Source organism: Ovis canadensis, chromosome 7 (genome assembly GCF_042477335.2).
Source record: "Ovis canadensis isolate MfBH-ARS-UI-01 breed Bighorn chromosome 7, ARS-UI_OviCan_v2, whole genome shotgun sequence".
Lineage (NCBI taxonomy): Eukaryota > Metazoa > Chordata > Mammalia > Artiodactyla > Bovidae > Ovis > Ovis canadensis.
In genome coordinates this window covers 26,230,065-26,253,518 of record NC_091251.1, presented here as the reverse complement: position 1 = coordinate 26,253,518, position 23,454 = coordinate 26,230,065, and the positions used below count along the sequence as shown (strand labels likewise).

Genomic DNA, 23,454 nt, shown 5'->3' with positions numbered 1-23,454 from the left:
CATCATTCCCACACAAGAATTAACTTTAGAAAAATTTAAATGTTAACAAATGTTGAGTCATGTATGAATGTGAGAGTTGGACTATAAGGAAAGCTGATCACAGAAGAATTGATGCTTTTGAACTGTGGTGTTGGAGAAGACTCTTGAGAGTCCCTTGGACTGCAAGGAGATCCAACCAGTCAATCCTAAAGGAAATCAATCCTGAATATTCATTGGAAGGACTGATGCTGAAGCTGAAACTCCAATCATTTGGCCACCTGATGTGAAGACCTGACTCATTGGAAAAGACCCTGATGCTGGGAAAGATTGAAGGTGGGAGGAGAAGGGGAAAACAGAGGATGAAATGGTTGGATGGCATCACTGACTCAACAGACATGTGTTTGAGCAAGCTCCAGGAGTTGGTGATGGACAGGGAAGCCTGGCATGCTGCAGTCCCTGGGGTTGCAAAGAGTTGGACATGACTGAGCTACTGAACTGAACTGAAAGCGAGTCACAGGGAGCTAGTAATAAGATACCTTGGCATGTCCATCATGCTGGATTTCCAGACAGTTAAATTGGTTAACGCGGTTCCCTTTGACCTGTAGGTCAATCTTTGTGACTATCAGGGACAGGGTGGCCACACTGTTAGACATTACAGCTTAAATGCCTCACTGAATGGCACTGAGGTCCTGCTCTCCAGGTGAGAGCCTGATTCATAGACGGCGGAGCGAAGGAAACAGATGACTGTGCCCACCGTCTGAGCCGCCTGGCAGGCCTCACTCTCTCTTACACCCTCTCCCTTGCATGCAGAGCCCCCCAGACAAGTAGTTGCAGACATGCAAGTGAAGTAATTTACTTAGATATCTTCAACCGTTGTTGTTGAGTCGCTCAGCTGTTTCCAACTCTTTGCAACCCCATGGAACGTAGCCCTCCAGGCTCCTCTGTCCCCGGGTTTTCCCAGGCAAGAATACTGGAGTGGGTTGCCATTTCCTTCTCCAGTGCCTCCTATTATTAATGCATATTAATGCATTAATTCCCATAATCAATTATGGGTAATTTGTGGGCATGAGGGAAATCCTCGCCTCCTCTCTCCGTGGGGAGTTTCACTTGAGAAGGCTCAAGCAGTTGGCCTGGCCCAGTGAGGGAGTGCTCAGACTGGAAGAGCGGGATGGTCACTGTGCAGAATGTGTGCAGCAGATATTTGACGCAGGTGGTTCCCTCCCTCAGGGGCAGGGATGAGGTGCAGAGCTCACGAGCATCATGAAAACCCAGCCTGGGCAGCACCTCTGTGAAATGAGATCTAGCCCCCCTTTCAGTGTCCTTGTCTGTTCAGTGGGGCTAATAACTAGCCTTTCACCCATCATACAGACTCCAAACAGGGCCTAGGGAATATCACTGCAGAAAAGGAAAAAGAAGGATGGAGAAGGGACCAAGGACAGCAAGGCCCCAAAGAAAGGCTGTGAGCTGGGTAAGTCAGGTGGGAATATCATTCAACAGGGACAGAAGCCCAGGTCCAGGCCCCACTGGGGAATTCATGGCCTTCCCCTCTGGCCCCTGACACCCACGACGGGCCATCTCCCAACCCGGCAGTAACCGAGGCCAGGCTTCCCCCTGAGGTCCCTGCCTCCTGGATGTCATGTCCTCGTGGATCTGAAGCATCCTTCACACCTCACACACTCCTCTGCCATCTGCACGTTCCCTCCTTATGGCTGTTCATGGAAAATGAAAAGATTTCCCACAGTGCTGCAACTAAAGATCCTGCATGCCACAAAGCCCGGTGCAGCCAAGTACATAAAATAAGTTTAAAGAAGAAGTGAAAGCAAGAGCTCAGATATTTACGCACCCACACTCACTGCAGCATTACTCACGTTAGCCGAAGGATGGAAATGAATGGATAAACAAAATGTAGTATATACACACAACGGAATATCGTTCTGCCTTGTATGTGCTATAGCATGAATGAAACTGGAAGGCATAAGTGAAATAAGACACAAAAAGGCAAATATTGCTTCACTTATATAAGGTGTATATACATAGAATAGTCAAATACGTTGAGACAAAAGGATAATGCGGGCTTCCCTGGTGGTCCAGTGGTTAAGAATCCGCCTGCCAACGCCGAGCACATGGGTTCAGTCCCTGGTCTGGAAAGATCCCACGTGCCGAGAGGCAACTAAGTCCATGCGCCACAACTACTGAGCCTGCTCACCTAGACGCCGTGCTCCGCAGCAAGAGAAGCCGCCGCAATGAGAAGCCGCAATGGGTAGCAACTAGGGAGAAGCCGCTACCCACTGCAACTAAAGAAACACCCTGCACAGCAACAAAGACCAAAAAAAAGAGAAAAGTATAATGTAGGATACCAGGGGCTAGAAGGGGACAGGGATGGGAGGTTACTGTTTGGTGGGCACACAGCTTCAATCTGGGAAGATGAAAAGAATTCTGAAGACAGATGGTGGTTACGGTTGCGCAATGGGAGTATATGTCACTGAACTGTATGCTTAAAAGTGGTTAAAACAATAAATTGTATGTTATGCATATTTTACCACAGTTTAAAAAAAAAAAAACTGAAGCAAGAAAACAAGCCTAAGCTTTGAACTCCTTGTGGTCAGTGCCTGCATTTTTTACTTCTTTGGACTCTGTTCAGTTATAACAACAAAGGCCATGCCTGTGTGGAGAAAAGGGGAAGAGAAAGAGAAGGGCCTCTCTGCGTCAGTGGCCCACCAGGCTTGGAGACAGGAGCTGGGGGTCCATTCGGTTCCCTGCTCCCATGGCAAGCATCTCCCACAGACCCTTTTTCCAGACCTGCAGGCCTGGCTCCACCCTCTCCTGGCCTGAAGCAGGTACAGTAGCCACACACCTCATGCCTCCAGGTACCCTACCAGACCTTGCCCACTCCATTCCTGCTGACCTGGCAGGCCACATCACTCACCATTCCCCTTTGTCCCCTTGTGCTCAAATCATATCCAAAAACATTGTTCCCATTAAATTGCACCCCAAAATATTGTTCCCAGTTGTACCATATTCTCCCCATCTCCATGTGCCTTTGCAAGAACTGTAACTTTTTTCTGGAATGTTCTGTCTTACTTGCTACCCAATAAAGCCCACCTCATCCTTCGTGTCTCAGTTCATACCCCACCTGCTCTCTGAGGCCCAGCACCCTGTTCAGCATCTCCGCACCTAACATCCAGACCTGCGAATGCCAGCATCTCCCACTGGATGGTGGGATGATGGAGCAGTCAGTGCTGATTACCTATCTTCCCCTTCCCCCACTCCCCGTTTTCTTTCTTGCTTAGAGCCCAACTTTTGTTCAGCTGCTCCTTTTCTGCCTGGCCACCTCAGTGAGAGTAACTGGCATCACAGTGCAGCTCCAGGGAGAGGAAGCCTGATTGACATACACCAATCACAGTATTCTATTCCTCTCTCTGGTATTGGCTGAGGAAGGGTCATGTGATCTAATTCTGGCCAATGAAATATGAGGGGAAGTTTGCATGTTTCTCTCCGCTTAAAAACACATGGGAAGGGGACAAAAGGAAAAATGTACTTTGCTGCCTCTGGGACTGCTCATCAGTACTTGTCAACTGGCATTGCTTCAGCCACCCTGTCACCCTGAGGAGTGATATCACCTACATATTGGGAGTGGGCGGGCAGAAAGATTTATCAGGCAGAGTCCTGGCAGGAGGTGGGAATCATAGCAGTTATGTTAGGGAGAATTTATGGTGAATAATTGCTCACTAGGTGTAGAAGATGTTAATCAGGTAACAGAAAGGGTAAAAAGGAAGGTAGCCAGATACTACTTTTAGGGTTGAGAGAACATAGGAAAGAGGCTGGAATCAGTAACACTTAAAGGAGGGGTGCATGGAGCTGAAATGCCGACCTCTGGGAAGGGGCTGCTGCCAGGCTGGTGCAGGTGTCTCTGAGCTCAAAGGACAAGTCCATTGGGGCCCGGACCCAGCTTCTGAGGAGAAGATGCAACGACGCTGTGTCTGTGTGCTGTGAATTAACAGCAGATTCATTCAGCCTTCCGAGGCATGGCCTCTGTGTGGTGAAGAGATCAAGACAGAGGGAAGCTGGCAGGAGCAGGAAGCCCTCGGAAAGGTACTACCAGCCCCATGGGCTCCCTCTAGCGCCCCCTGTTGACCGACACTGGCAGGGAGCAGCTGGCAAAGCAGAAATGGGGCTGGTGGCCTTCCAACTCCTGTCATAAAGCGGAAGGTGGGTTAGGAGCTGAGGCAACAGCCTAAGCGCTGATACAAATGGAGAGTGCCTGCATCCTGGACAACAGCGCTACAGCACTGCCGTGGAAAACCAGGGTGCTGCCCTTCCTCAGATTTCCTGTCATGAGAGGAAGTAATGTCCCCTCCAGGTCCTATAACTGACCCGACATCTGTGCAGCCACAGTCCTGTCTTAGCTGTGTTCCCCCACAGGGCCTAGTGTGGGGCCCCACTGTTTGGAGACTGATGAGGTTGACCCAAAGCACCCTCCTGTCCCTGGACCCTCTGTGGCCTCCATGAATGGGTCGGGGTACTGGCTTCCAGAGTTGCTCTTTGGCAGTGTATTGATTTCCTAGAGTCGTTATAAGAAATAACCTCAAACCTAGTGGCTTAAGACACCAGACACTTACTCTCTCACAGTTCTGGAGGCCAGTCTGAGATCAATGTGTCAGCAGGGCCTCGTCCCTCTGAGGGTCCTAGGGGAGAACCTGCCTTGCCTCTTCCAGCCCTGGTGGCCAGTCGTTTCTTGGCTGGTGGCAGTATGCCTCCAGTCTCTGCTGTGTCTTCTCCTGGCCTTCTCCTGTGTGTCTCTGGAGGCTCTTCTGTCTCTCATTGGATCTAGGGCCCACCTGCATCTCAACCCTCAGCTTAATCACACTTCTGATGGTATTCTAGTAGCTAAGTCTTCCTACCCTTTGTGACCCCATGGACTCTAGCCCCTAGGCTCCTCTGTCCTTGCAATTTCCCAGGCAAGGATACTAGAGTGGGTTGCCATTTCCTCCTCTAGGGGATCTTCCTGATCCAGGGATCAAATCCCTGTCTCCTGCATGGTAGGAGACATTATCATTAAGAGACATTATCATTAAGAGACATTTACCATTAAGTCACCTGGAAAGCCCAATTACACTTCTGCTGCTGCTGCTGCTAAGTTGCTTCAGTCGTGTCCGACTCTGTGCGACCCCATAGACGGCTCCCCCATCCCTGGGATTCTCCAGGCAAGAACACTGGAGTGGGTTGCCATTTCCTTCTCCAATGCATGAAAGTGAAAAGTGAAAGTGAAGTGGCTCAGTCGTGTCCGACCCTCAGCGACCCCATGGACTGCAGCCTTCCAGGCTCCTCCGTCCATGGGATTTTCCAGGCAAGAGTAGGGTCTTACACTTCTACAAAGACCCTATTTCTGAATAGGTCACATACTGGGTCCCAGGTGGACATGAATTTGGGGAGGACACCGTTTAACACTCTAAGTGGCAAGATCCAGATCCAGAGAGGAAAGCTGGAGTTGGAACAGCGGCTGCCTTGCCCAGCACAGGAAGCCCCGGGGACACCAACCATCACCTGTGGGGCAATCTCAACACTTCAGCCTCTGGAACCAGCCAGGCCCTGAAGGTCAGCAGTCACTGACAGACCCTCTCAGGAGGTTACATGATGGCCCCTTGCATTCCACCTTCGGGTTGCTGCTAAGGTCTGTCTGTCAAAACGCACACTGTAAATAAAGCCTTTTCCATTTGGGGACTGGTGGTAAAGCAAAGGGGAAAGGAAAAAAAATTAAACAAATAAAGGCAAAGTCTTCATCATCCACAAAACAATACGCAAAAACCAGGGCATTCCTCTGGACCATCGATAAATAATCCAGACCACAAAAATAATACATTAGATGGCTTGCGTAATGGTAGCATGTGAAAGACTGTGGAACTTTCTAAAATTAATTTTCTTCATTTTGGTTTATTAAAATTGCACTCATCTATCTCCCCTGTTAAATATTTTATTTTTTCATATTAATGGCTGCAATTTCAGCTTGTGCCTGTTTCTGTCATTAACACTGTACAAACTTAATATCATTAGTAGTTTTTCCCTTAATTATGTGACTAGAGAAGAAAAACATCAAAGTTTCCGTGAAATTGGAATAGTATATCTAAATTGCCTCATGTTTATTTTAACATTAACAGTAAATGAAGCTAATGGGCTTTTATATTATTAAAAGCACTCATTTGTGTCCTGCCTGTTCTAATATATAACAAAGCTTTAAAAGATGTTAAATAATTAGTTATTTAATAGGGACGGGTGGAATAGATCAAGCGAAAGGGAAAGTTGAGGGTAACCAACGCACACAGTTGAGGGGTCTGTCCCTTTTAGGTCTTTCGGATGGGATTCCCTCTCCACAGGTTCCCTGTCCCCGCTGTTAATGTGAGAGCTCTAATTTATATCGACCCTGGAGAGTTGAAGCAACAAAATCTATTGTTGCAGCCTTGCAGAGGACACATGTGTGGGGGGCAATAATGTTCTCAATTACTTCTGGGCAACTTCCGTTCATAATTCAGTACCTGCAAAGGCTCATGTTAGGCTGGGGCTCGGGAGGCCCTCTGCAGGAGGGAGCCACGTAGCTGCTGCTACAGGCCACCTCCTCTCTCCCAGCCTCCTCACTGCCTCCTGGAAGCAGGGTCTCCTTGGCTTTAGAGGATGCTGATGGATGGAGGCACTGCTCTGCGTCAAGAGCCCAGTGAGGCCTGGCCTGTGGGTCTAAAAGAGGGGATAGACTGTTGTCACTCTCCTGCTCAAAAACCTGCAAGGACTGCCTTGGCCTGCTCGGTCAAGGCCAAGCTCCTCGCTTGGCACTTGAGGCCCCACCTACCCGACCCAAGCTCCTGCTCTTTCCAACATCTGTACTCTGTTCTGCCCAGCTCTTCCCCCTACCCCGGGCCCAGAACACCCCAAGTTGTCCCATCTCCTTGCCTTTGGTCATGCCATTTGCCCTTGCCTAAACCCACGTTTGTCCTTTCACCTCTATTCAAATACTAATCATTCCTAAGGATTCAAATTCAGATCTGGGCTTTCCTGTGGTCCAGTGATTGAGAATCCACCTTGCAATGTAGGGGACATGAGTCGGATCCCTGGTCCGGGAAGATCCCACATGCCTCGGGGGAACTAAACCCATATGCCTAGAGCCCGTGCTCTAGAGAAGCCACGGCAATGAGCAGCCCACCACAGCTAGAGAGGAGGCCCCACCCACCACAACTAGAGATGGCCTGCAAGCAGCCATGAAGACCCAGCACAGCCAGTAAACAAATAAATGAATGAATAAGATTCAAATTCCAGGTCTTCCATCAGTCCTCTCCTGGTCCCTCTGTCTCATGAACCCCTAGAGCAGGGGTTTTCAAACTTGAGTATGTATCAGAATAACCAAGGGGGCTTGTTACAACACAGACTGACAGATCGCTGGGCCCCACCCCTAGGGTGTTTGATTCCATAGGTCTGAGTATGGTCTGAGAATCTGAATTTCTAATAAGTTCCCAGGTGATGCGGATAGAGTGGGGACCACACTTTGAGAACTACTAGAACATATGCAGCCATTCCAGCCCGTGAGGCACTGTGCTTGTACTGGCTTGGAAGGTTCTCTCATAGTAGCTCGTGGCCAAGACTTCTCTCAAGCAGACAGCAGGTTCTTGGAAGGCAGGGACTCTGAGCTACTCCTCTACATCCCTGGAGACAGCACTAGCTCAAGGATGGGCTCATGGTGTGTGAGCCAATGACTCAGATGAACAGGTTGACTAGCTGCCATGAATTTCATTCAATCCTTGATAAAATCTCCATTTTATAGGTGGGGAAGCTGGGGCTTAGAGAGATGAATTAAGTCACTGAAGGTCATATAACTATTAAGTGACAGAGAAGATTTGATCTCAGGTTCATTTCCAGAGTCCTGGCCAATGCTTCTTAGTCAAGTGATTTCAGACACAGGACTTGGGAAGATAAGGCACCTGTGTTAGAAGGAAATTGGCTGCTTTTGTCACTTCTATGCTAAGGATTGTAGGTTTTAGTGACCCTTTAGTCTAGGGTGGAGTACACATGGCAAACCAGCTGCTACTCTCCTCCAGCCAACTAATGTACCCAGCCACCCTGACATAAATGCGAGTCTCGGCATCCTTCACACTGCACCAGCTGATTGGCATTTCTATGGCAGGATGAAATATATTTGCCATTCATAGCCTAGTCCAATTTCTCCACCATGCTGGTGAGACCCAGAGAGGAAATGCAGCTTGGCTACCCCGCATATCAGTGATATATGTTAGTTATCTCTTGTTGTGTAACAAATTATCCTCAAACTCAACAGCAGACATTTATTGACTCATAGTTTCTGTGTGACATGAATTTGAGAACAACTCAGATGGTTAGTTCTGGCTCAGGGTCTCCCATGTGTTTGCAGTCAGGATATTGGCAAAATATGAGGTTTGGAATGAAAAGATCTGTGCTTACTTCTGTCAGGTACCATAAAGGCATTACTGATCCAAGACAGTGAATTCAGTTCATGGCTATAGTTATTCTGACCATTCAGGTAACACAAACTTGGGCTGCAAATCTACTTTTCAAGAATGGCTCTTTCCCCTCTTGCCCTGCCCAGAATCAAGGCAACTTCTCTTACTGTCCCTGGGTGTGCAAGGGGTGAGGCAGTCTTCCTCTGGTTCACACTTCCCCTGAGGGTTTCCTGTTGGAGTCCAACTTTTATGAGGAAGGACATTCTATCAGATTCACCGCCTTTGCTGGCCCTGGGCTTTACCTTCTTTCCCCAAATATCCTCGGTCATGTCAAGACTGAAACTCAAGTTTACCTGTTGGGCAAATACCCACAGGGCACAAGGAGCTTCGGTGCTCTCACAGTTTTGGGCCTTGTAGCTTCTTACCATCTTGTCAGCCTTTAATGCTGTTAAGAAAATATTTTTCAACGGATGGCTAACAAACACATGAAAAGATGCTCAACATCACTCATTATCAGAGAAATGCAAATCAAAACCACAATGAGGTACCACTTCACACCAGTCAGAATGGCTGCGATCCAAAAATCTGCAAGCAATAAATGCTGGAGAGGGTGTGGAGAAAAGGGAACCCTCCTACACTGTTGGTGGGAATGCAAACTAGTACAGCCACTATGGAGAACAGTGTGGAGATTCCTTAAAAAATTGCAAATAGAACTACCTTATGACCCAGCAATCCCACTGCTGGGCATACACACCAAGGAAACCAGAATTGAGAGACACATGTACCCCAATGTTCATCGCAGCACTGTTTATAATAGCCAGGACATGAAACAACCTAGATGTCCATCAGCAGACGAATGGATAAGAAAGCTGTGGTACATATACACAATGGAGTATTACTTAGCCGTTAAAAAGAATTCATTTGAATCAGTTCTGATGAGATGGATGAAACTGGAGCCGATTATACAGAGTATAATGAAGTAAGCCAGAAAGAAAAACACCAATACAGTATACTAACACATATATATGGAATTTAGAAAGATGGTAATGACGACCCTGTATGCAAGACAGGGAAAAAAGACACAGCTATGTATAACGGACTTTTGGACTCAGAGGGAGAGGGAGAGGGTGGGATGATTTGGGAGAATGGCATTCTAACATGTATACTATCATGTAAGAATTGAATCGCCAGTCTATGTCTGACACAGGATACAGCATGCTTGGGGCTGGTGCATGGGGATGACCCACAGAGCTGTTATAGGGAGGGAGGTGGGAGGGGGGTTCATGTTTGGGAACACATGTAAGAATTAAAGATTTTAAAATTAAAAAACTAAAAAATAAAAACAAAAAAAGAAAATATTTTTCATTTTATTCAACATTTCTAGTTATTGCTACCACGAAAGTCGATCTAAATAACCCAGCCTGCCATATTATTGGCAATAGAAGTCTCTATGTGCTTTTCCCACAACTCTAGATTAGTTTGTTTTCTCAATTAAAGTGACCAAAACAAGAAGTGGAGTGGTTCAGTCCAGTGGGTGGTGAGGAATATGGGGTGGTGGCTGTTGTGCAAAAAATCCTCCTAAAGATGGTGAGGGTTCCTCACCCGCTGAACGTGAGCCCTGTCCATGCACCTGAGTAATTGGTCTGTGTTCTCCAGGTAGGATGGTCTTGATCATCCAAACCTCCCAAGGTCTTTGGAAGCTGTTAAGCAGGATGATGACACAATCACATGTCACTCCAGGAAAGATGGCTGTGGCTATTCTTTGCTGACAAAGGTCCATATAGTCGAAGCTATGATTTTTCCAGTAGTCACGTACAGATGTGAGAGTTGGACCATAAAGAAGGCTGAGCGCTGAAGAATTAACACTTTTGAGTTGCGGTGCTAAAAAAGACTCTTGAGAGTCCCTTGGACAGCAAAGAGACCAAACCAGTGAATCATAAATGAGATCGACCCTGAATATTCATTGGAAGGGCTGATGCTGAAGTTAAAGCTTTAATACTTTGGCCACCTGATACAAACAGCCAGCTCATTGAGAAAAGCCCCCGATGCTGGGAAAGATTGAGGGTGGGAGGAGAAGGGGGCGAGAGAGGATGAAATGGTTGGATGGCATCACCAGTTCAATGAACATGAGTCTAAGCAAACTCCGGTGAGGACAGGGAAGGACAGGGAAGACTGGCGTGCTGCAGTCTATGGGGTCACAAAGAGTCAGGCATGACTTGGTGACTAAACAACAACAGTAACTCTTTGAAGAAGGGTTAGAGACAGAATGGCTTTGGATGGAGAGGTCTGGAGGCTGTTTTGGTGGTCAAGGTGAAATACAGTGACAGGTTGGACTGGGGTCAAGAAGGGAGAAAGAAGTAAAAGCCTGACTGATACCAGGGGGTACCATCAACAAGCATCACACTGGCATGTGATCCGGGACTCGACATTATTGAAAACTGTAGGTTTAAGAGGCACAGCTCTTCTTAAGGCTCAGCGGACATGAATAGCGACTTGATTCCAATGAACCAGCCCTGTCACCGCATTGAGAACTGTGGCCTGGGAGAGTTGATTGTGAGACTCCCTGGATAAAGGATCTGAAGTGTCCATGCCAGAGGGACAACCACAAAGACAGTGGCGGGGTGGGGGTTGGGGGTGCTGGTGCAAGGCATCCAGCCATCTCTAAGTGTGGGTTGGACCCTTCGAACTCATTGTCTATTCGTCTCGGTTCCTGGTGTAAACACCTATCCTCAGGCAAAGAGGATTACAAAAAGAGAGTAAGAGGAAGGAAAGTGAAGAATAGGGTCACATAATAAAGGAAGGATAAGAGAACCATAAAAGGTCAAAGTTGAGAATAAGATGACAAAAATTCTTAAAAACAAAAAATAAGAGAACTTCAGGATCTGAAAATCCTGAGTTTATGCATAATAAATCAACTGGATTAAAAAAATATATTAGAACCTCAGTTATAAAATGCCAAAAATCTAAAAGTGAGTTATTCACTAGGAGCAACTGAAAGAGTGGCTCCAACTCAAAAAGTTAACAGCAATAATAAATTAATTGTTTAAAGTGCAGGAAATGGGAGGATTGATAAATGGGGTCCAAATGGGAATGTGGGATAAGGAAAAATGAGGTAGATAATAAAATAGTAAAATCCCGTTAGTGTCGGGCCTTCGAGCTCCTGGGGAGAGTGCGTGTGCCTGGTCAGGAAGGTGCCTGCTCCTCTGCCTTCAAACCCTCCCAGTGCAGCAGGCAGAGGGGCACAGGGGCTGCTGTGATCTGGCAGAGGGGGCCCCAGTCTGGGAGTTGGGGGACTGGGTCCCAGTGGGGTCTGATGGCGTCCCTGCAGAGCTAATTTCCCGACCAGTCCTCAGTCTCTGCTACAGGAGAAGAGCACCGGCTTGATAGGCATGGGGTTCCTTCTGTTGCGCTGTCTGGGCTGGCAAATGGGTGCCAGCAGCAAGAAGGAGACTGGGGAGCTTGGTTTCCTGGCTTCTTAGGGGAAGCACTGAATCTGAAGACCTGGGTGTGAGTCTCTAGGGTTCTAGAGCACAGCAGAAAGCAGAAAACAAGAGCTGGGAGCTTCCCTGGTGATCCAGTGGCTAAGACTCCGCACTCCCAGTGGAAGGTGCCACGTTCAACCCCTGGTTAGGGAACTAGATTCCACATGCCACAGCTAAGAGTTCACAGGGCACAACCAGAAGATTTCCCACAATGCTGCACCTAAAACCCCCCGCGCCGAAACTAAGACCCAGTGAGCCAAATAAATAAATGACATATTTTAGATGAAAGAAAGCAAGTGCTGTTCAACAGGCAGCAGGGGGAGGCGGGAGCTGCCACCTCCCAAGTCCCCAAACCACAGCCATCCATGTAAGTCACCCCGCCCATGAGGAAACCCAGCCACACTCTGTAGCCGTGTGAGCAGTATCCCAGAGCAGGGCTTCTTCAGCTTTTCACCATCTCTCTGGTTCCCTGGCACTCAGCTGCTTGAAGGCAGGTGCTTGCCTTATGTAGGACTTTATCTCAGCCCTGACTCCAGGCCCCAGCATGAATCTTACTGAGACCCTCGTCACTGCACATATGAGGGATGAAGAAAATAAAAGTGAGAATTCTACCTCTTGTCAGTGCTTGGTAAGTGCCATTGCTTCATCTGCATGGGGTCATTTAATCCTCAGAACAGCCCTGTAGGGTAAGGACTATTATCCCAAGGTGGGTAAACTAAGGTTCAGAGGCTGAAATCACTTGCCCAACGTTGCCCAACCAGGAAAGAGCTGAGGTGGGATTTAGATTCAGGTATTCTGACTTCACAATGGTGAGAGTCATCATTCTGCTATGAGGTGAATGAGAGGAAACAACCCTGGACCCCAAAGTCCACTGGTATAGGTTTGTTTCAGGTGGCTCAGTGGTTAAGAATCCGCCTGCCAATGCGGGAGACTCAGGTTCGATCCCTGGGTCAGGAAGATCCCCTGGAGAAGGAAATGGTGACCCACTCCAGTATTCTTGCCTGGAGAATCCCCTGGACAGAGGAGCCTGGTGGGCTACAGTCCATGGGGTCACAGAGTCAGACACGGCTGAGCGACTGAGCATGCCGCATAAGTATGTTTGAGACCTCAGCGTGAGGCAGCCATGTGTGGTGAGGGCACAGATGGGGTGCTCTTACCCTGTTGTTGGGGTGGGGACCCAGCTCTCCAACGTTCTGGCTTATCCTTCTGGGTCTCCTCTGCTTTGGTGCTGAGGCCAAGGGAATCTGCAACAGAACAGAACAGCCTCTTCAGGATAAAACCCAAGGAAGAAACAGCCAAGGGACCAGTGTCCCCTGGCAAAGGGAGGTGGAAATTCCCCTGTGGGGAGGGAGCCCTGGGCCTGGAGGCCTGGATAGCCCCTTAGGAGGCCTTGTCCACTCTGTTCATGCTTCTCACCATCTTCTTCCCAGGGGCTGTGAGACACGGCTCTGATTGTACCCGCCCCCCGCCTGTAGCTGACTCCCAGCACTTGGGACACACTTCTGCCGCCCACCCCCCACTCCACCCTCTCCCCGGCCCTCCACCAGACCCAGACAATGTCTCATCTTTACAATTCCATAGCTCAGTCTCAATCCTGGCCAGTGGAGTCAATGGGCAGACCAAGTTCCCTAGGTGTTTAAGGGCAAACATCCAGTGGAGGCTGCTGCTCCTGCCTTGGAACTGCCCCCTCAGAAGCGGATGAGGCCTCTTCAGCCTCCATCCTATAACGATGTGGACCTGACCCCTCCTCCCCTCAGCCTCCTGCAGACAACTGAGTTCTCTGCTCTTCCATGAACTCCCCTGTCTGCCTCCTCTGAAGGGTCACACCTTGCTCCCTCACTAGGGAAGCTCCCACCACTCCTCATGGGCCCCAGGTGGTGGGCTGTATCAGCCCCCTGAGAGGGCCCAGCTTTCCTCTCCCCCTCAAAGTGTCTCCAGTTCTCTCAGCTGCAACCTCTGACCTGGAGAGGCCTCTGAGGTCAAGCCAGTTCTGCTTCTGGGGAGACACAGGAAGCCCCTCCTCAAGGAGGGAGGCTGAGCCCCCAAGGGAAGCTGGAGAAAACTCTGGAATGGGGCCTGAGGGCCTGTGGAGGGCAAGTAACAGAAATGGTGCCCTGGCCCCACCACCCATCCATTTATGCAATGAACGGTCACTGGGGGCTCCTCGGCGTCAGGTGCCGGGTGGACTCTGGGAGGGAACCAGGAGACATGGCTCTTCCCCTGTGGACATGTGCTTCGGGGACAGCCAACACACTGAGCAATCACAGGGCTGGGACCAAATCACCCCTCCTTCCTCAGCCTCAGGTCCTCATCTGTAAAATGGGCACACCACCATTCACTCCCGGGGTGGGTGGGATGGTTGAATGAGACAACACATAGAAAATCTCCCCCATGGTAATAGGTGTGTGCAGCATTTTCCGCACTGCAGGTTGAGTTGTAAGTGTGGGCTGCCAAGAATTTAGTGTCATGAACAATTTCTTTTACAAAGGAAATAGAATAAAAACATTACGTGCATCCTCTGAATTAAGAGTATTATTCTGTGAAACTTCTGCTTTAGTTAGTGTGTGTATATATACTGGCTCATTTTTTTCAAAGAAGGTTGAAGGCCACTGACCTAGCAATCAGAGTAGGGCTTTGGGGTCATCTAGTTCCACCACTTATGACACCGTGTGACACTGCTGCATATCTCTTCACCTCCAAGCCTCCCTGCAGTTGAGAAGAACGATGAGACAGCACACGTGAACACACTGCTCAGAACAGACACCCAGGACATCACAGGGCCTCCAAACGTGGCTGCCTCTTCTGTACGTTAGCATTGTGTAGATTACATATCAAGACCCCCAATTCAGGGGCTAATTATCTCTGACTAAAAACATGACAAGCAAAAAGGAAGCTGTGGTAGGGTGGTGGTGGTTTAGTTGCTGACTCTTGCGATCCCATGAACTGTAGCCCACCAGGCTTCCCTGTTCATGGAATTCTCCAAGCAACAATACTGGAGTTGGTTGCCATGCCCTCCTCCAGGGGATCTTCCCAACCCAGGAAGTGAACCCAGGTCTCCTGAATTGCAGGGAGATTCTTTACCATCTGAGCCACCAGGGAAGTTGGAGTGGTTTGCCGTTTCCTTCTCCAGGGGATCTTCCTGACCCAGGGGTCAAATCCAGGTCTCCTGCACTGCAGACAGATTCTTTACAGGCTGGGCTACCAGGGAAGCCCTAAAAAGGAAGCTAGTTTTGTTACTGTTGTTTTTCTATATCAATGACTAACATTTTCAGGCATTTATATGCCAGGCACCAACCTCATTTAACCCTCAGGGCAGCTGGGTGAAGTAAATTCTATCATTATCCCCATTTTACAGCTGACAAAACTGAGGCAATGGGAGGTTGAGACATAGAGCTTGTCTAGCCGACTCTCACTCTTGCCCCCACACCAGCCACACTCCCTACCTTGATTCAGGGTCTCCTCTGCCCCCAAGGTCCCCAGTGGCTCCAGTTTTGAGCCTCCTGGGCCCCAGCTGCCCTGTCTGCAGGTGCCCTGCCTGACCTCCCTGGCCCAGTAATTGCACGCACTTGCCCGACCTCATGCTACCACACTCCAGCTGTTTCTTATTTCAAAGCCCCACTCCTCAGCACCTCCTGCACTCAGTAGCACCCAGGCAGCTGGTTACAGGAGTGGAGACTGGGGAGCAGGAGGCAACCTGGTCTTCAGGGCCAGAGCCAGGCCTGGGGGCTATGACCCGGCAGCTCTCAGCTCCACTCTGGAGTGGCCAGGAGAACAGGACTCTACCAAGGTCTAAGAAAGCACCTGCAAAGGAAGTCCTCCCCACGGGAGCCCCAGTTCAGGAGCTGAGGCCTGAGCCGGAAGTGCAGAACCAGCACCCAGCCCGAGGGTGGGCCCGAGGTGCCACTCTCGCTGAAGCAGGCAGCACAGGCTGGGTACCAGCGTGGTGTCAGCCGCCAGCTCTTACCACATCGATCATCCAGTCCTTAAGACATATTAAAATGGATTTAAAAAGACATTTTGCATTTTCTCTCCTTAACACCCACATTATTGCCACACATCGGCTTTTGTTTTAATTAAAATCGGTTTTGAAATCCTCCATGAAACTTCAGTGGGATTGTTAAAGGCAGCAATTTCCTTATCGGCAGCGCGTCCCCACAACATACTGTAATAGTTATTTTGCAACAAAGCACAAGTCTTATTAATTTAGCTCAATCAAATCAGCACCACGTTAATTTATGGAGCTGTAAAAATCTGGCAGTGCCGCTCTAGATCAAGGAACTTAGGGCAGGCAACACACCAAGTGGGATGTTTATTTTGTACAATGGTCCCTAACTGCATTTCTGTGATTTAAAAGCTTTCCGAGGCATGCGATGATAATATTACATGCATATAGAATTGTGTATTTGCTATGCCTCATTACTCCCCCCAGAGACCCAAAATCATTTGGTATTCAACTCCTACCTAAAATATTTCCTTTTACATACAAATATTTTTTCTGCTTTAAATGGCTTCTCTATGTTAAAAAAATTTTTTTCTGGGGCTGTGAAGCAAGATCGTTTCCTACGTGGGATTCTATTTTGGACCAGTGTTGATCTTTAGTGGTGATTACTAAGTGGGTAGCTGGTTTTTCCTCCTTCTTCCTCTCTGGCCATACCCTTCAAATTCAAAGCAGGTGAAGGTCTCCCTGAGATTGATTTTGCATTTTCTGCCCGTCCCCCCAACCCCGTCTTTTTTCCTGATTCCTGTTTCCCGGTTTACTTTTATTGATGTCTACTTCAGCAACTAGGAATGTTTCTTTCTAACTCACATCTTAACAGCAAAGCCCACAGTAACAATAATGATTTCCCAGGAGATGCAGTGTAGCAGCCAGTGGGGGATTTGCAAGGCTGTGCGGGATGGGGAATTGCAGCAGTTGTGGGCTAGAAATGGGGCGATGGAGGCTCAGAGAGGGCAAGTAACCTGCCCAAAGTCACACAGCAAGTAAGGAAGAGCACTGGACTCTGGGACTCAACGCAAAACCTCTGAGTTTCAATTTTGCCATTAGAATAAAGACGTATGAATTGGAAGAAGGTCACTCATGTGAAGGGCATAGCACCGGGCTGGGAACAGAGCAGGCCCTTAGCAATGTGAGGCTACAACTGTATTGTCCTTCCTCTGTCTTTCAAGTGCCCGGCTCTGAATTGCAGAGCTGGGCGATGCTCAGATGCAAGCTAAGGGCAACTGACATCTCACATACTTATGTCTACAGAGCTTCTCCTGTGTACAAAGATGCTTCCACCTGCTCCAGGGGGAGCACACACCTGCTCTGAGGATACAGACTAGGTGCTAAAATACAATTAACTGATGGACTCAAGACAACCTGTCAAAAGACAGGCTGTGAAGCCTTATTTAATGGAGGAGAAAACCAAGACTGGCAGAGAGTTGGGATGACCACTCTCAGGTAAGACAACTGATGGCCGAGAAGAGAGCCCAACCCAGGGCTGCCGACTCCAAGGTCAGTGGCCATTCTTGCACACTGACTGCCTCGGGCTCCCTGGCTGGTCCATGGGTGGCTGAGGCTTGGGCAGGAAACATGCTTTCTATCTGTGGTATAAACAGCTGCTGATATGACAGCATTTGAAAGGCACCCCTGGTTCCCCTTCTGACTGTGGCCAAGGCTTAGAGAGAATCATCCTCTAGGTTAAGTCTGGCCTTTTCCCCACATAGGTATTTATTTACTTTAACTCTATGGACCACATCATCCACCAAGTTTCTTTCTCTGTCCCGTTAGTGAGCATGAGTTTCTGGTTAGTCTAGACAGCAGGGGAGCTCCTAGTGCCTGGCAGGGGCCTTTGTGTTGGGGGTGGAGACTCTGTCATGTGACTCCCAGATGCCATCGTATCTTTAGTGACAATGACATGGGGAATTCACTGCCTTCAGAGACAGTCCACATATTGACTGGACAAAGCTCTGGTTTGAAACTTACCTTCCCTGGTAGAACCCAAACCAACATTGTCAGTAAAACATTAACGAAGTGAAAAAAGTGAATGTGTTAGTCGCTCAGTCATATCTGATTCTACGCGACTCTATGGACTGTAGCCTGCCAGGCTCCTCTCTCCATGGAATTCTCCAGGCAAGAATACTGGAGTGGGTTGCCAATGCCTTCTTCAGGGGGTCTTCCCAACCCAGAGATTGAATCCAAGTCTCCCATGTTGCAGGCAGATTCTTTACCATCTGAGCCACCAGGGAAGCCCCCACTTACAAGTGGCCGGGAATGCTCTCTGATCTGCCCAATTCTAAGAGCTTCCAGGATCACCTGGAGAGGGAGGATGTGATAGTCACACCAAGTGCCAACCTATGAATACGTAAGCTGGTGAAGGCCAAGACCGCTATCTCTGTGGACCTGGGCAGGCAAGCCCCCAGGTCCCAGAGGGCCAGAGCAGCAGTGGTGAAGTTACATGACCAGAAAAGATGGGCGGGGCTTCCAGGCCTAGGGCAGACGCATGTGCTGTGTGCGTGGCCCCACGGCCTCCAGCGAGTAATGAAGCCAGAGAAGTCACAGCCAAGGGGCGGGGTTCTGGGCTAATCCAAACCCTTTGGTTACGTTCCAGGAAAAGACCATTAAGAAGGCGAGATGTGAGCTGAGAGGGCCTGTGGGATGAAGCTTCAGAGCAGGCATCATGATTGGGCGGTGACGTCAAGACAGATAGCCTCACTGTCGGCTTAACTCAACAAGTACTTCGGAAAACCTGCTACATGCCCAGCACCAGGCGGGCTCCGGAGAGCAGCGGAAGGTGTTCTCCACGCAGACCCTGTCCTCCCGGAGCAGCCACTGGTTGAGAGTGTGCAGACTCCAGGGCCCACTTCATCCTGCTGAGTGAGTCGGTTCCCGTTTCCTGCCCAGTTTGGTTCCCCTGTCTGTGCTGCTCTGTTGGGGGTGGGCCCTGGAGGAAACGGAAATGCTCAAAGAGTAGGCTGCTCTTTGGACACCCTAGCTCAGCCTCTGCAAACAAGTGCTAAGCAGATCCCGTGCTTGAACCAGTCTGCGAGGCACCGCAGAAAAGAGGCAGCAACTAGGTTGCTTTCAAAATGGCTTCTCTTGGGACTTCCCTGGTGGCGCAGTGGTTAAGGCTCTACCCTTCCAATTCCGGGGCCACGGGTTCAATCCCTGGTCAGGGAACTAAGATCCCACATGCTACACAGCCAAAATAAAGAAATTTAAATTGAAAAGAAATGTTTAAGACATGGCTTCTCTCAGATGAAGCGCAGTGAGATCATAGTGTCTTTGTGTAAATTTGAAGAAGGCACCCCCTTGGCATATATATGGCTCCATAGGTCCCCAGATTGGCACAGGGACCACAGGAGGGATGTCAGCCTTTACAGCCTCATGGTCTGGGCACACTTGTGCAATAAACAACTTGAACAACTATGGTTAGTGGCTTTGCCCCAGACCCCAATCAAGTGGCCAAAAACCCCAGACCTTAGGACTTTGCTGGTGGTCCAGTGATTAGGACTCTGTGCTTCCAAAGCAGGGGCCACAGATGTGATCCCTGGCTGGGGAACTAAGGTCCCACATGCCATACAGCTTGGCCAAAAAATTTAAAAAAACCAACCCCCCCAGATCTTTGCAGTCATTATTGGTGAAAAGTTCCAGGCTTAGGCCCCCCCAAACATATGAATTGCCCCAGATCTAAGCCAGGACTCCCCCCAAAAGAGGAAGAAAGCTGTGCTCTAGTACTTCCACCACCCAGACCAACTCGCTCAGAAACTCAGCATCACTATACTACCTCTCCCGTCATCCCTTCATTCCTTTCACAGATGGACAGGTGGACACGGCCAGGAGGAGTGGACAAACCCTCAAAGCCCCTTCCTGCAGTCAGGGCCAAACCTTCGCCTTCTTCTTGCTGCTCTTTAAGAAGCTTTCTAAAGAAGAGGAACCTCCCGCGGTAGCAGATGGCGGATAAGTAGGAATGGTAAATAGTTTTAATTACTGCATAATGTAAGTGAGACAATAAAGGGGAGACAGTGGAAGCAAGCTGCTGCTGCCGAGGCCCTGAAACTGTTGTGGGGCCCAATTTGTCTGGCATGTGCTGTTCCTAGTCTTGGGAGGGCTTTAAAGAGAACGCCGAAAATATTAATTGCCCGCCTCACTGGCCCATCCATCTTCACAACCGAGTAACACGCTTTTTTAATTTCAGGGGAATCGTTTTCAAATGGGAATCATGCAAATGAGTATTTTAGCTATTCATTTGTTTTACTGCGAGCGCTTTGTGAGCAAATGGCCTACAGCTTGCAATGAATTAAAAGACATGGGCACTGGAGACCGATTTTTAATACAAAGTCTTGACTCGGAGACGACCCCGACCAGCAGCACAGAAAATGTTGGCATAGCAACTTTGGGCATTTTCATGCAAATTGGCTTCTATATAGATGATACGAATGCAATGTTTTCCTTCAACTAATCATCATAAAATTAGTTTCACTATATTTAAATGCCTCCACTTAATGCATTATATCCATATGCATGAAATTGCCTCCGCTAATGCAGTACATAAAATGCCAAAGATACAATGAATAGCCAAATTGCAAGCAGTTATGTTATCTCCCATAAAAACAACTCCTCTCCCCCTTCTTTTTTTTTTTGTGGTGTGGGTGTTATTGAGTATGTGGGCGCCAAAGGCATCTATCACAAATTGCTATTAACCCACAGACTCACATACACACACACACACACATATCCCAAAGTCCTCTACAGTTAAGTAACGTTAAGGCTGTAACACAATTTAACAAAAGCCAGACAAGGTCGGGACTGGGCAACTTCCCCTCATTCAGAGCCGGTCATCAGATGAGATAGTGATGAGCACTTGCCCCGTTTTGGCATTAGCTCCAGTACAGGGTGGTGCCCCTCCCATTCCCTCCCCGTATGTATTGAATTGGGGGCCTGAGAGGTATGTGTCTGAGCTCATCTGGAGAAGACCAGTTGGACCAAGAATGGAAACAATCAAAGATGGAGCCCTTCTTGGGGAGAACAGTTCCAGAAAGCTGGCCCTGGGAGATTAGAGAGATGAAAACTCAGGAGGAACATGGTCAAAGTCAGTAACTGAGAAAAGATCGGTGCGGAAGGCAGGTAGGGGATGCCCGGGGAACCCTTACGCTCTGGGTGCTGTGCTTGGCACTCGACACGCGCCATGCCACGCCATCTTTCCTACAGTGAAGGGACTGAAGACGGCAGTGTGCTCGTTGCTGGCCTTGGCAACCCTGAAATGAGTCTCACTAAAGCTGAGGAACACATCTGAGGTTATATGACCGGTAAGTGCCAGAAGAAGGATTCAAACTCAGGCTTCTCCAATCCCAAAGCTGCCTTTCCTCCGTGTCAGGCTGCCCCCTGCACGACACGTGGAGTATCGGTGGGACTGGGCTCTCTTGCTTGCTTTTTTTGCTCCAAGGGGAGCTGTCCTCAGCGGCAGTGCAAGCTCTGTGAGGGAAGAGGATGGTCCTGTGAGTCTTCCCTTCAACACTGAGGCTCGACTCTCCTTCTGTTTCTGATGAGACCTCAGCCTGGACCCCAAATGCCCCAGGATCAAGAGGATTAGGCTTCACATGGACAGCGGGCATCACCCTCCAACTCACTAACCGGGCCCCTACCCCTTTCAATCCACTGAGAAAGTCAGGGTTCTTCTCCATTCCAGCCTTGGTGGAGTTGAAATTTGGCTTAAATATGTGGGTGCTAGGCAAGTCCAGGGTAGGGGTTACCAGGGAGAGAAGCAAGAGGTGAATTTGGAAAAACAAGCCTTCCTTCCCACCTGGTGATAAAGTTCCACCTCAGGAATTCAATTCTCATTCATTGGGGGACTCTGTGTTTGGCTTAAGTAGGGGTGGCATTTCCTCACACACACAAAAAAAACCATGAGGTATTCTTAGAAACAGTATGATGGTTTCTCAAAAATTTGAAAACAGGACTACCACACAATGCAGCGATTTCACTTCTGGTTATATTAATATCTGAAAGAACTGGATGCAGGGCCTCAGGCACACTGCTCACTACAGCCAAACGGTGGAAGCAACCCGGATGTCCCTCAAGGGATGAGTGGATAAACAAGATGGGGTGCATCCATACAGTGGACTATTATTCAGCCTCAAAAAGGGAGGAAACTCTGGCAAAAATTATAACATAAATGCCCCTTGGAGACATTGTGACTGTAAGGCAGTCATACACACACACACACACACAAACATTGTATGATTCCACTTATATGATGTACCTAGAACAGTCAGTCATGGAGACATAAAGTAGAATGGCGGTCACCAGGGGCGGGGAAGAAGGGGGAATGGGGAGTTAGTATTTAATAGTTACTGAAGTTCACTCTGGGAAGATGAGTAACGTTCTGAAGTTATAATGGTTGTACACAATGTGAATGTGCTTAAAATCACTGACTCTACACTCAAAAATGGTTAAAGGAGTAAATTTTATGTTGTATGTGTTTTACTCAATTAAAAAAAAAATTTTTTTTAATGTATGAAGTAGGAAGACATCTTCCCCAAAACCGTAAGCACGTCACAGAATTCAGGGGCTAAACTCTTTTGAGTCACTTGAGAAAGAAGTGAGGACAGCTCTTCCTGATCACTCAGGATTGCCCACATCTTGTGGAGCACTTCTGTGTTCAATACAGGCTTGTTGAATTAAATTAAGTTAAATTAAATTAAATGGTAAAGTGAGGGAGACCCTTAAGAGTAACAGGATTAACTGAGGTCTAAGGCATACGTCAGGAACTCCTCCAATCTCATTAAGTTGGTCCACTTTCCTTCCCTTCTAATTCTCTCCCTCTTGTCTTCTGTCTTGTCTGGACAAACCCCTCCATCTATCCCCAACACACATAAACACGCCTATTATGTGTCTTTCCATTGGTCTTTTCTGTTTCCCCTCCGCAAGCGGTTTCTCACCACCTGGAATTGTTCATAGCTACTGTGACTTTACAAACACTGAAACAGGTTGGCACGCTTGCTTGTAAATGGAATCTTTTATCATTTGCATTTATCTTTACCAACGCTTACCCAAAACACTGGTCCTAACCGGAAACACTGGTCTTGTGATGCCAATAGCAGCCACCAGGTGGCATGTTTTGGAAAACCCCAACCTCTTATCAATAAGGCAAATACCGCCTCTGGCGGCTGTAGTGAGATTTGCAAGCTAGGTGGCTAGGTGGCAATCAACCAGAACTTGAGGAGGCACACCTGTACTTGAAAGCCAGCTCCTTTCCGTGACTGCAAAGGGAACTGCTCCTGAAGATGACCCCACATCTGGTTGCTATCATGTTCCCTCTGGTACCATTAGCTCCCAGGTAACGGGAGCTCCAGCTCAACAGGGCTGCACACAAGAGTTCTAGCAATCCTGGATGGGCGGGATTCCGAGTTGAGATCAAATGTTCCAGCTCATTCTGTTTCTACTATCTTTCCCCAGTTTTGGTTTTTAAATCCTGCTCCCATGGAAAACCTCTTGTGGCTTTTTTCTTTGGAAATTTCACCTTGATGTAGCTTCCTTTGCTAGTATCTTCCATGTC

At 48.5% G+C, this 23,454-nt stretch overlaps 1 long non-coding RNA gene across 1 annotated transcript in view; it reads right to left on the bottom strand.

The window, feature by feature from the left end:
• Window positions 1-14,537: 14,537 nt before the first annotated feature.
• Window positions 14,538-23,454, bottom strand: part of LOC138443321 (uncharacterized) — a 36,833-nt gene continuing 27,916 nt past the window's right edge. Inside the window, exons 2-3 of the long non-coding RNA XR_011258068.1 lie at window positions 14,999-15,129; window positions 14,538-14,623 (exon numbers count right to left, since the gene is read on the bottom strand). This is a non-coding gene — a long non-coding RNA (uncharacterized lncRNA). The remainder of the gene's footprint in view (window positions 14,624-14,998; window positions 15,130-23,454) is intronic.